Consider the following 14919-nt stretch of genomic DNA (forward strand, 5'->3'; position numbering starts at 1 on the left):
ATTTTGTTGGTATTAGTAGAGATTTATGTCACAGAGTCAACTCATTCTTTTCTATGAAAGAAGGCGGAATAAATATTTTATAGCTACGGCTTTTGAGGAACATTCTGCCTTTCAATCTTGAGGCAGACTTTCAACGTATATGCCAATCAGAAGTCTTTAACAAATGTAAAATGCACCTTGTCTACTTGTCTTTGAAAAATATAAGGATATCAAGATGCACCTGAAATATTCATTACGTGGAGCTGGAACTTGCTGAGGGTTTCAGCCACTGTTTATTTATTCAGGTTTTCTTTCTTTTTTCTTTCTTCCAGGCCCCTAATAATTCCTAAATCTATGATTTGTCAAAAAGTGTTTATTATATAGCCACACAACTAAATTCATTGATGGCATTTAACATCACAGTTCTATTTGGTTAATTTAACAATGGTTTAATGGAAGAATATATTTTGCACCATGAATCATTTCCTTTTCTGTTTCTCCTCTACCCCTCTCTCTCTCTCTCTCTCTCTCTCTCTCCCTCCCTCCCTCCCTCCCTCCCTCCCTCCGTCCCTCCCCCTTAAACCTACCTGTCCCTATCAGTTAAGTGAAACAATGAAATGATCTTTTCAATGAGTTTCTCTGTTAACATCTGATTAATATACAGGAATTTCATTGACAGTATGAAGACTACTTTGCACAGTTTTACCACTGTGATATTTCTATTTTGCTGTGAGCCTCTGTGAAAAGTGTGCCCATAAGTTGAATCCATGACCCACTCTTCTGATCCATGCTTATCTCTCCACTATTGATTTATCTTTGTTTTGAGTGAAAAGGATTACATTTTAAGTTAATTTTTAAGACTTTTTCATGTTCTTTGAGAAGGTGTTTAAAAGTAGAGTCCCCTTGGGGCACCTGGGTGGCTCAGTCGGTTAAGCGTCTGACTTCGGCTCAGGTCATGATCTCATGGTTCATGTGTTCGAGCCCCGCATCAGGCTCTATGCTGACAGCTCAGAGCCTAGAGCCTGCTTTGGATTCTGTGTCTCCCTCTCTCTCTGCCCCTCCTCTGTTCATGTTCGTTCTCTCTCTCTCTCAAAAATAAACATTAAAAAAAAATTTTATAAGCAGAGTCCTTTAAAATAATTCCTTAGAGAGAAAGTGGATTTTTAATTCAGTTTTTAAGAGATCAGGGCAATGTCCTTTAATGACACAAATTCCCTTATATGCACACATATACTTCTCTATAAATACTAGACTGGGGAAAACTGCCTGTAAAAGAGCTTAGGATCATGGAAGAGCAGAAACTAATGTTATTTTTCCCTATACTACTATATTTCTTATGAAGTGCAGTAAAACACTTAAATTTCCAGTAAATCATTTTATTTTATCCGATGATGCACTAAAAAAAATATTTTTGGGGTGACTGGGTGGCTCAGTCAGCCAAGCATCTAACTCTTGATTTCTGCTCAGGTCATGATCTCACAGTCATGAAATCCAGCCCCATGTTATGATCTGCACCGGACATGAAACCTGCTTAAGATTCTCTCTCTTTCCCTCTGCCCCTTCCTTACTAGCTCTCTCTTCTCTCTCAAAAAAAAAAAAAAAATTCCGATTTCCCTTTTCCATCTTTTTTAAAAAATAGTATCGGTGTTTTCTTTTTGTCACCCCAATATGAGCTTCTTTCAAACTTCATAAACAGAAATCCCTCCCTGCAAAAAAACCCATCATACATAACTTTTTTACATGTTTTCTCAATTAAAATGGAATTAAAAAGATGTGGGGTTTTTTTTTGAATTTTTGCTTCATTATATTATATTACATATATAACTGCATTTTATATATATATATATTTTTATTATTGCTACCTGATTATTTTGATGACTGAATTACCATATCCAGTTTGGAGCAATAGACCTGTTTCCAGAGGAATAAAACATAAGAAATATGAAAAGAAACCCAAATAATTTAATTTATTTTTAAAATAGTATGTTTCATAAGAAGTAAAGACTATCTCAGGTCCCTTTCAAATGATCAGTAGAAATAAGTACAATCACACACAAAAGAAATTTAGCTCGGATATCAGGAAGAATGTTTGCGTGAATAATGTGTTTCAGAAATATGTCATGAAAAATGTTGGTATGTTTTTGGCATTTTTATGGAAAACCATACAACTGTATTTATGGGCTGATTTAGATACATTATTGCCTATTTGGCTTTTTTTTTAAATACTACTTTAACCCTGGTTCTGTATTTTCAGAAGCTGAAAAGAATGGAGGTCAGAAAAAATTAACCATTCAGCTAAAAATATTAATTTTGCCAATGCAAAGATGGAACTAAATTTCTTCTATGACAGTGTTTATTCCTTTGTTTGATGCTTTATCTTTTTAGCTGAACATTCATACTTCCTCAAAGAACTGTAAGCAATGCATTTTTAACAAAATCACAATGACTCTGTTACTTTCATGAAGATTTATTAATACTGACTACTAAATAAAAATGTCACAGACACCGTAAATATCATGCATAAAAAGCATAAAGAAATGCTACATTGGTTGGAGGACAAATAGGAAACATAATTTACATTCCAAGTAGAAAATGAATTTCTAGTAACGTTAGGCAAAAACAAATTATGGGGAAAATGCTAATGGTTCTCATGATACCTGGATAAGAAGGCAAAATTGAAACAAATTGTAGCTCTCTGTGACGTACAAACAAGGCTGACCCAGGGCAAGACTGCCTGCCCTTGACATTGTTCCTCAGGTACCTAGCCCCCCCCCCCCCCCCGGGGTTTTCTCCTGGATCCAGGCACCTACAAGTAGCTGGTCACAAACAAGAATTGTTATTTTAAGTCCCTGCTCATAAAACTTTTTCTGTCCTGACTTCGATCCTTTCATGAGACAGTGCTTCTCAAACCTTTGACCGTGGTTCACTTAAGGATTTATATATCTCAATCTATTCCTACTTTTCAGAGGAAAAAGTCCCCGTAACTTAAAAAAAAAAATGTATAGATTTTTTATTACTATAAAAAATAGTGAAAAAATAACTGTTAACATATTTGTTATGTTAGGGACAAAATAGCAGTTAATGTATTACCAACACAGCAATTAAGCAACAAAGCAAATGATGAACAAATATAAACTCAAATAGTAATGTTACAAACACGTTAACTCACACATATTTGTCTGCAATCAAGACCAATTCAAAACAGTAGCACTAACGTCATGCCCCTTCCCAGATTTCAGGAATTCTAACAATTTTCATGTGAAAATGAACAGCAGGAACATTGCAGGGCTCCCAAGCATCGAGTTGAAGTCAGATGTCTCTGTGGAATACTAATTTACAGTTTTCAGTTAATTCTGGTAACATGCTAATATTAGTTTATGAGTAGTACCTTCTAGCAACTCAGCAAATACTAGTGAGTATCCATTAGTCTGTATGAAATTGCATATTATTCAACTGTAGGAGTCAAAGATGAGTTTTCTGTCCATCAACTGAACTTTGAAGTTCTACAGAAGTCCATAGGGCATGCTTTGAGCTTTAGGGCCCCAACACCAGCTCACTGATAATGAGCTGATAAGAGTTTGAGGCTTTCCCAGACAGAGATTACATTTTCACCCTTGTTCTCTTGGGTGCTAATGACTATGAAGCTGAAAACCCCAGGCTACCAAAAAAAAAAAAAAAAAAAAAAAAGAGAGAGAGAGAGAGAGAGAAAAGAGAGAAAGCTGTATCTTTGTAAGCCACAGAGATATGTCTGACCTTGAAAAAAACATCTTGTCATCAGGCCCTTATTAGGCCACAAACTTGGGAACCAGTGCAGGGAACAATTGAAGTTAACGGCAATAGAGTCTATGGCCAAATTGGCCAAGGTATCGATCAGATTCAGATAAAATTAAGGGAGGTCTGGTAGGATGAACATGTATCAAGAATGACTGAAGATGGTGGCTAAGCCGCCTCTATGGGGTTAAAGGCTGAGATTCTAGAGCCTTAGGTTCCAGATGGGACATCTGGAGATACTTGACCTGTAGCTCTCTGTGCTTAAGTTGCTCTGACTCATTTAGGTCGGTGTTTTTCAGAAGGTATCGTTTTTTTCCCGAGATTTTGAATTATCAATGGCAAAGTATTGGGCTACATCTTCCATTTATTGTTCTCCATTGTTCTACAGCGAGTTGATTCTATGACTCAATTAGGGCTCTGAAGACATCTACTAGTCCGAACATGTCCAACCATCTGTACACAGTAATTTAAAGTGTGTTCTAATGTGAAATAACTATTTTTTGTCATATTGTAACTTCCAGTTACATTATTCAGGTACTACCACAGTCGATTTACACACATCTTTCATACTTATGTGGAGCTTACAGATGGGAAAATGATTTAATAAATTTCACCTGAGCTATAAAGTAGGCTGTGTTGGCTGTTGATTAGCAATGTGTTTGGATATCTGCTTGGAGCCCGGGATTTAGATCTTACTTACTGTTGTCAGTAGTTATTCCATTGATAAATGTTTAAAGGAAAGATTTGTCTTGAGCATTATAGATTTTCTTTATTTCCAGGGAAGCCAAGGACAAATGTTAATGTAGTTATTGGTTCTTTTTCCTTCCTTCTTCTTCCCCTTCTCTCTTTTTTTGTTGTTCTTGATGATGATGGCTTTGAAGGAGACAAGGGGTCAAGAAGACATAAAATGCATTATTTGGAGTAAGTTTTAGACAGTCTAGATGTTCTGATGAAAATTCTAGTTTAGTTGACCCTGAATGCCCTTTGTGTTTGATCTTGGACACCCTGACAGTAACATCATCCACATGCTTACACAGAAGATGGTAAAAATAAGGGGTTGAAGCCTTGCTAAAGCACTTTCCTCATTGATAAAATTGGCAGTGACCTTAATCAGTGACTCTCTAAGCTTTTTAGCACTGACAGAAATAACCATTTCTTTCCACTCTGTCTATTTTCATCATAGACACTTTTTTTCCTGTGATCTTCAGATATGATACATGTCCCTAGGTTGGTAGAGCTTTAGAAATCTGCTGCTTTACTCTTCTTTTTGTATTATGATTCTTATCAGAATCCTCCCAAATATATATTTAAGGAGACTTGATTGGAAAAACCTCAGAATGTCAAAAAATGTGTCAATAAGCATAAAAATTCATAAGTTTAGTGCCACTTAAAATAATCAGTTTGCTTACCACTGTTCATAAACGTGCACAGAATATGTATTGCTCTAAGTTATATGCGATATATCTACTTTTTTAAATCCAGAGATTTTGATCATTTTCTAAATATTTGCAAGGCATATAAAATTGCTGAAAGCTGGAAATAGTTTTTGCAAGAGTAAAGTTAATAGTAAATGATTATTTTAATTCACTTGATATTTGGAAACCATAATCTTGATTACGTGGCTAACCTCAGTAGCACCCTTAAGTAATTACTCCCCATAAATTAACATGCTATTTCTATCTTCTGTCATTTTCAAGAAATTGAGTCTGTTAACTCTAACCTATAGCTAAGTCACCCAAGTCACGGTCAATCTAGAAGTTTCTAACACCCTCATGATTAACTCTACTGTGATCAGGTGTATGTCAGTCTAATTCATAATTTGGATGGACTGAACAATCACACCAACTATTCCACTACTGAGTTATTTATTTTGTAGATGCTCTCTTGGGTTGCCTTTTGGCGTATAATTATACTTAACAAGAATCCTATAATTTCAAGAGAATGAAAACTCACTGAAACTACATACTTACAATTGATAACTTCAGGAATGCATATTTTTTTAAGTGATTTATGCTGACCTGTGAATCACAGAAAGGTTAAGTCCTGAATCATTGCATAATGTTCAAGATCCCTTTGATAGGCTGCTTTTCAGGAAAGGGAACTATGCTTCACCAGTGATAATAAGTGCTGTGACTATATAAGTAAATAAAAAATATATTCTCTAAAATTGTATAATCATAAGCATTGAAGGACAGATACTATCAATTGATCAAGGTTAAACAATTACAACCAAAACCTATTGTGTTTATCTCAATATTGACAGGCCTCTGAATGATAATGTTTTATTATGACGATTGAGTAAATAAAAATAACATGCTGAAAAAATCAGTGGTACTATCATCAATATTAAAAACATAGGTATTTGTATTTTCTAGAAGTCATAGCAACCGCAAACAGTAAAATCTCCTTAAAACATAGTTGGCCAGTATCTCTCTCTGATTATGCTGGCCACTGACTACAAGAGCCAGTGTTACCCTTTGGGCATAACAAAGGCCTCTCTACGAAAAAGGAAAGTAACAGAGGTTATCCACAGTGCTACTCAGGGACGCAACGAGTTAGGTACGGAAGTGCAGACAAGAGGCATCATGGTCTAGTAGAGAAAGAATGTGCCTCAGATTCAATGAAATTGGGCTTCACATCCGGGAAAGCATCACCTACCTCACAGGCCTATGGTGGGGATGAAGCACATCACGAGTGCACAGCATCTCCCAGTGCCTGACAACATGCGCCACATGCGCATGAGTTCATTTCCTTCTTTGCTACCCATCACTCTCTGTACAATTGTTCTTGAGTGACAGAAGGTCAGGTCTAGAGACAAATAGTCAATTGTCAGCTAGAATACTAATTGTATTTAAAAGTGTTTTTGCGGGGCACCTGGGTGGCTCAGTCCAGTAGGCATCAGACTTCAGCTCATGTCATGATCTCGTGGTTCGTGGGTTCAAGCCCCACATCAGGATCTGTGCTGACAACTCAGAGCCCAGAGCCTGCTTTGGCTTCTGTCTCCCTGTCTCTACCCCTTCCCAGTTCACTCTCTCTCTCTCTCTCTCTCTCTCTCTCTGTCTCTCAAAAATAAATAAACATTAATAAAAAAAACCCTAAAAGTGTCTTGGTAACATGCTCATTTAGAAGTTTATTTAGGCCGGCCACCATGTTTGTTTTTGATGACTGTTGGATAAATAGTATCTGTCTAATACGGTGCCAGGGTTATAGCTGATGTGCAATAAATATTTCTTGAATGAATAAATAAATGGGCACCATGGAATTTTCTTATAGAAGTGATATTTGATAATATGACTAGATTCTCGGGCCAGCAGACACCATGCACAAAGCCAATAAGATAACTAGAAAAGCGTATTTGATCAGCACAGCTATAGAATTAGGCCCACACATTTCCATGTGGAAACACATCTAAGTTTCTTCAATTGGAAATCCAAACCCAGCAGCCCATAGCTTCTCCCAAATGCAGTGGAACTAACGGCTTCCTCCCCCAACCATTTCCAACAGTCAAGTGAAAAGCAGACAGAGATGCTCCAGGGCCAAACTACTTGTGCTGATTTGTAAAACCCAAGGGCTTGACTCCAGAAAGCAAATATGGGTCTGTGTCACCATGCTCCTTTAACTACAGTCTTTAGGGTCATCGATAACCAATGAATCCCTCAACCTAATCTTAGGACTTGGCTTGTCCTCACCCTCATCTTCTGCCATGACGCTATGTACCACCACCCCCCCCCCCGCCCCCAGGCTCTCATTGAGACCTCTGAAGAAACAGAGTATCAGCTAGTTGAGTGGTGAAGCGTAATCCATGTATCTGTAGGTTCCGCAACATAAAAACTCCAATTTTTCATGAAGTTGGAGACGATAAGGTAATGTAACAGGAATCCACTTCCTACTTGTCCCAGCTCAGGATGCTCTGGCATGCCCCACGAGGTCACCCACAGTATGGGGCTTGAATCTTAATTTGGAGAATCGTGTAGAAACCAGGAGAATTAATGAACAGTAGTTCCCACTCCGACCAGGAGAAAAAGCCGTGATCAGCTCTGGCTTTGTGAAGACTGACCTTTGGCAAATTCCTTAAATTTTCTCAGGTTCAGTTACCTCATCTGTAATATTCAGATGAAAATTGTGCTTGCCTTCTAAGGTTGTTATGGAGATTAAATGAGCTAATACTCACGAAGCACTTAGTACTAACACACTCAATAAGCATGAGCTCATCACTCAGCAACTGTCTCCAGCATTCCATGTCCAGACATAGCCAAGTGGTGGCGACGAGTCACCTTGCTGGGGGAGGAAAAATTACCTGCAGGGTCCCCTATCTACTGAATTTAATCATTTGCAGAGACCCTTGATGCACTAAGAAATAAGAGTGGCATTTTGTGGAAATAACTACCTACCAGAGTACATTGGGCCCTCCTTCAAGGTGATCTGCAAAATATGTAACAACTGGCATGGCTCAGGCACAAATACAGACACTGGCTGTAAAATTTGGTGCTGACATTTATATGCAATGGCCAAATATTAGGTCAGCTTTCATCGACCCGGAATTTTCAACATCAACCATGAATACCTTGCACCTCACCAAGTGAATAAGCAAAAGAAATAAACCACTTTTTAGTATCCACCCTGATTCAACTTCAAAGCGTCCCACTCTTGAGCATAACCTCCTCCGTAAAATTTTTCTCTTTCATCTTTCCTGATGCCAGGCTCTTGAGAACCTTCTGCTTCCTCTCTGCTTGCTCCCTCACTTACCTTTTCCTTTCTGGTACGTGTAACTGAGTCTGTCCCTATCCCTTCCTCTTGATGCTCTCTCTCGCTGAGTGATCATTGCTTTATGATCACTTCTCTTGAGACTTGTCATTTTTTAACTCTGACTTTTGGACCTCACCGGTTCCTCAGCTAGAGATTTCCCAAAGAAACCTCTGTTGCTCACACAGTTGTTTGCTAACATCACACAGATGTTGCTAACACGTATGTTAATAGTCTTTTGTATTGGCTTGTCCTGATGGGCTGAGAGCTTCACGAGGGCTGGGCTGTCCTGTTTGTTATTCACAGCCCAACCCCTGAGTCTCTGTAGTGCCTGGCTCCTTGCAAGTGACAACCTCTAGCCCCAGAGTTTCACACTGATTCCAAATCTTCTGGTAGTGTTCTCCAATGAAACTGAAATGCATTCAGCTCCCCATGCCCCCTTTTCCATTACGTTGAAACTCCATAGTTGGTCATTTTGTCCTGGATTGCCCTCCCCATCCGTTCTTCTCATTCCAACTCCTGCCCATCATCTTTAAGAAATCAGACTCTTTCAGGGCACCTGGGTGGCTCTGTCGGTTGGGCATCTGACTCTGATTTCAGCTGGTCTTGTGGTTGCTGAGATCGAGCCCACATCAGGCTCTGATCTGGCAGTGTGGAGCCTACTTGGGATCCTCTCTCTCCCTCTCTCTTCACCCTCCCCCCCCCCCTTACACTCCGTCTCTTTCAAAACAAATAAATCAACATTTAAAAGAAATTAGACTTTCTTTAGGCTGGCTTAAAACCTACCTCCTCCACAAAGCTTTACTCATTCTCCTTCTTGGAAGTAACCTCTTCTGCCTCCTGTGTCCTGTAACAGTGATCTGTTCCTCTTTGGCGGTCCTCACAATTTGGCACATTTTTTAGACGTCTTATGTACCTGCTTTCACCCCATGCCATCTGATACATGCAAAGATTCTCGGCAATTGTTTGTTTGTTTTCATTTTTTTTAACGTTTATTTATTTTTGAGACAGAGAGAGACAGAGCACAAATGGGGGAGGGTCAGAGAGAGAGGGAGACACAGAATCTGAAACAGGCTCCAGGCTCTGAGCTGTCAGCACAGAGCCTGATGCGGGGCTTGAACTCACAGACTGAGAGATCATGACCTGAGCTGAAGTCGGCCGCTTAACCAACCGAGCCACCCAGGCGCCCCAGTTGTTTGCTATATGAATGCTTACATGAATGACTTATCCGTTCATAGTTATGCAGATACATACATGTTAGTATAGTTAATACATACAGTTATCGTGAAATAAACATAGTATAGCAATTTTTCTATTTGTACTTCTTCTCCAGGTTTGTAAGACCAGCACCGTCTTTCTTAGCAACTCTAATGAGCAATCTGATACAAAATTGAAGGAAAATACACCATTTTGGTAAGTAGCATTTAAATTTGAAATCTGATTATAATCAAAATCTAATGTTGCACCTCTGTTTTGTGTAGAGTCTTATTTCATAAAAATTTTCAATATTTTGGCATGTGTTCTTGGAGATTAGAAGCACTGATGAGGAAAGCTTTCGAGACAATGCTTATTTATAATAGACACTAGCATACATCCTTTCAATTCTGGTCCAGTCCTGAAGCGACTCCATATATTTATGGAAGGAATCTATATTTTTGTGTAAATGTACTGAGGTATAACATTCAGAAAAGATGTGCAGCTTGTAAGTGCAGAGCTGGATGAATTTACACGACGTGAGCACATCCATAAAACAGGACCCAGTTAAGAAACAGAGTGTTACTAGCACCCCAGTAGATCCCCACAACCCTGTGCCCTTTTTTTTTTTTACTTTTTTAAATGTTTATTTATTTCTGAGAGAGGCAGATGAGCAGGGGAGGGGCAGAGAGAGAGGGAGACACAGAAGCCCAAGCAGGCTCCAGGCTCTGAGCTGTCAGCACAGAGCCCGACGCGGGGCTCGAACCCACTGACTGTGAGATCATGACCTGAGCCGAAGTCGGTTGTTCAACTGACTGAGCCACTCAGGTGCCCCAACCCTGTGCCCTTTTTTAACATTTCCCTCTCCCACTCCCCATCCCCACCAAAGTGAATTACGCTCATGACTTCCAACACTGCAAATTAGTCTCTCCTGTTTTTTAATGTTATGTGAATAAAGGGACTATCTTTTTTAAATGACTTAACAATAAAGACAACATTGAAAAAGTGAGCAGGAAGGCCAAGTGATCTTCTATTTATGTAACAGCTGTTTTTCCAGATGATTTGACAGCTAATTGGAGTCACATTGCTTTTATTCTTAAACCAGCAAATATCACCTGTTTTAATTGTGGGTCACTGCTGATTAAGCACTCCACTCGGGTTTTTCCTCATATTTGTGCTTAATCAATTATAGCCTGCCCAAGATCAGGAAAGGTATTCATCACGTCAAATGTTTACAGCAACTGTCTTTTATAATTAGAGTAAAAGATTTTCTTTTGGCATTGACCGATTAAATTGAAAATTAACATAGGATGAAGATTTTGCACAGTTTCTCAAAGGAACCAAGAAAATAGATAGAGGTACACTTAGATCAGCCAAAGACTTAATGGCACATTTGTTAAAGGCTTTATTGTGTTTAGCATAATAAAAGAGAAATGGAAATCACATGTATTTCTAGAAAGATAACTGCCTTTCCACTTACCTATTCTAGGGAAGGCCTTACTAAGAGCCTCCTAATCTCTGTTAATTTTTAGGCATCTTCCCGAGAAATAGTAATTAAACCCTCACATTTCAAATGTTTCACTTAATGATTTAGATAGTATCTTATTGATCAAGATCCTGGAGACAAAAATATTAGAGTTTTTATCCAGCCCGAGTTTCCAAAAAAAAAAAAAAATGGTCACTGTTCAATTTCTTGTATACTGTTATTAAATGTTATGACTTGTCCAACTTAATTAATTTTCATTTTAGGGCAAGTGGTGCCATTTTAAATATAATTTCTGTACTCCACATCACCTTTTTTTTAACCTTTAGTGTTGTTAATTATCTGCAAATCACAGTGTGATATTTTATCTTGTCCATTATACATTATTTACCTGTTGTCCAGAGAAATTCTTGATTCGCTCCTAAATGTTAAGGATACACTCCATTTTAAAGAGATCTGTAGTATATATACCTATACCCTTATATACCTATATCACCTCAACCCATTCATGAACATGTACTTAATTGTCTTTAATTATGTGCATTTTGCATATAAGAAAAACACTTAAGGTAATATTTCCTAAAAGTCTTATTTAAAACTCCTCAGTGGGTTTTCTACTTATTTTAAAGAATATGTATGTTATAAAGCATTAACAGAGTTGCAAGATTAAAATTGGCATTAAAAACAACAATTCAGCAGTGTCTCAACTTTCTTGAGATATTGAGAATTACAAAAATAGGTATTTGGTATATATTCCATTTAGTTATTAATGTGCATAAGTATGAAAAACAAGAAGTTCTTTATGTCACAAAGAAAGGGTCAATCCCTAACCACTCTCTCTTACCAGTATATTTCTACCTGGAGATTAGTTTTGCCTATCCTTGAACTTCATTTAAATGCAGTCATGCAACGTGTGTTTTCTGCTTCTGGCTTCTTGCATTCAACATAATGCTTTTGAATTTCATCGCTGTTGCTAAGTTTAAAAGTAGTTTGGTTCACACTTTTTTTTTGTTTTACTCTGAGTAGAATTGTAGTAAATTAATATACTGCTATTTTTTTTTATCACTTTCTCATTGGGCATTTAGGTTGTTTCCAAGTTTTACACCTTATGAATGAAGCTGTTACAAACATTTCTGTAAAAGCCTTTTGTGGCCAAATGTATTCATTTCTCTTGGGATAATATTAAAAGGTGGATTTCTGGGTCATGGAGGAGGTGTGTTTAACCTTAGAACAAACTGCTCAACGGTTCTTCAAAGTCTGTCCCATCTTACAGTCCCACCGGAAAGTGGGATGCCATTTGTCCCAAATCTTTACCAACATTTGATGTGATTCGTCTTCTGGGTTTTAACTTTTTTGTGATCTTACTGTGGCTTTAATCTGCATTACCTTTGTGATTAGTGGCGTAGGCATATTTTTATGTGTTTGTTGGCCATTTATATGTCTCCCTTTTTTGAAGTGTCTATTTGAGTTGTTTGCCCATTAACTGTGTTTGCTTGAGTTGTGGGAGTTTTTACAATATACTTTGGAGAGAAGACTTTTATGAGATTTTGTGTGTAAGGAATCTTTTCACTCAGTCTGTGGCTTGTCTATTTTCTTAACTGTCTCTTTTGATAAATAGGTATTTTTGTTTTGATGAATTGTAGTCATTTTTTTTTCATGGATAGTGCTTTCTGGGTCCTCTCTAAGAAATAGTTGCCAACATCAAGTGTGAAAATCTTTATAGTTTTGGTCCTTATATTTCGTCCTTATATGATGATCTTGAATTAATTTTTATGCACAGGGGGTGTTTGGCTGGCTCAGTCAGTGGAGCGTGCGACTCTTGATCTTGGGGTTGTGGGTTCGAGCCCCTCATTGGGTGTAGAAATTACTTAAAAATAAAATCTTAAAAAAAATAAATTTTTGTGCATGGTTTAAGGTAGGGGTTGAGATGCATTCTTTCATATTTTTATGCAATTATTTCAGCACAATCTATTTAAAAAAAATAATTCCTTCCCCAAATGAGTAGTTTTGGCACTTTAGCGAAAATCATTTGATCACATCGATCTATTTCTGACCTGTTTATTTCATTAATCGGTTGCATTATCTCTATACAAATTCCATACTACCTCGAACACTGTACTCTTGTAATCAGGTAATGGAAGTCTTCCAACTGTGTTATCCCTTTTTATGAGTGTTTTTAGCTACTTTAGATCCTTTGTATTTCCATTCATTTTTTAGAATGAACTAGTAAATTCTTCAAACAAACAAACCAGCAGCAAACAAAGAAGACAAAAACAAAAAGTCCTGTTGGGATTTCGATTGAGAGTGCACTGACTTCATAGTTCATTGAAGGCAAATAACTAAGCTAATAATGTTGAATCTTCCAATCCATGAACATGATAACTCTCTACTTAGTCTTGTTTTTTCATATTTTATGCTTTTCATTGCAGAGCTTTCACATCCTTTTAAAGCTTATGCTTAATTATTGTGCTTTTTTTGCTATTATGAACTACATTTAAAATTTCACATTTCTCATTTCATTGTTTGCTGTCAGTGTGCAAAACTACAATTGATTTTTTTACATATTGACTCTGTATCCTACGATCATTCAAACTGACTTACTACTCCTAGTAGTTTTTTCTACAAGGTCCAGTGGATTTTTATGTAAATTGTCATTTTGTCTATGAGTACAGTATTTTACTTCACCTTTTCCAATCTTTATGCCTTTTATGTCATTCTTTTTGCTGTTGTATTACTTTGGGCTACCTGCACAACATGACATAGAAAGTGAGAACAGACATCTTTGCGTTGTTCCTGATCTCAGAAGCCAAGTGTTCAATGTTTTAGCACTAAGTATGACATTAACTTTAAGCTTCTTGTAGATGCCTTTTCAGACTAAGGGAGTTTTGTCTGACCCAAGTTTAAGTGTTCTTTATAATGAATACGTGTTGAATTTTGTCAAAAGCATTTCTTCCTGCACATATTGAAATGATTGTACGCTCATTCTTTATTTTCTGATGATTTGGCAGATTAAATTGATCTTTTAAGTGCTAAACCCATCTTGCATTCCTGGGATAAATCCCCATTTGGGTGTAATGTATGATCATTTTATGAAATCCTGGATTTGACTCAATAACATTTTGTTCATAGAACTTACTGAAGTCTATATTCTGAAGGACATTGGTCTCTTCTTGAAATATTTTTGTCGAGTTTTATTATCAGGGTATTGCTGACCTCATTAAATGAGCAGGAAAGTAAAGTATTTCCTCTTCCTGTCTTTTCTTAAATAGCTTGTATAAATTCATTGTATAAATTTTTGACAGAATTCACCAGACAGTCCATCTTGGCTTGGAGTGTTCTCAGGGAGGAGGTTTGTAATTATAAATTTCATTCTTTAAGAGATATAGAGTTATTTACATGATTTTACTTTTTATGTTAATTTTGGTAAATTGAGTTTTCAACAGATTTATGTCATATGAGCTGTCAAACATTTTCCAACAAATGTTCATCACGTTCCTTCCTTGTTCTTTAAATCTCTGTTTCATTTGTAGTCATAGTTCCTCTGTCATTCCTGATATTGGTAACTTGTGTTTCTAATATTTTTTTCTTGATCGGTTTTACTGAGGTCCATTAAATTTATTAGTCTTTTCAAAATACCAACTTTTGGATTTGTTAATTTTCTGTCTGTTTTTAGCATAATTAACTTTAACTTTTAATTTTACTATTTTTTTTCCTTCTTTGGTTTTAATTTGATCTTCTTTTTCCAGATG

Source organism: Prionailurus viverrinus, chromosome B1 (assembly GCF_022837055.1).
Source record: "Prionailurus viverrinus isolate Anna chromosome B1, UM_Priviv_1.0, whole genome shotgun sequence".
Taxonomy (NCBI): Eukaryota; Metazoa; Chordata; class Mammalia; order Carnivora; family Felidae; genus Prionailurus; species Prionailurus viverrinus.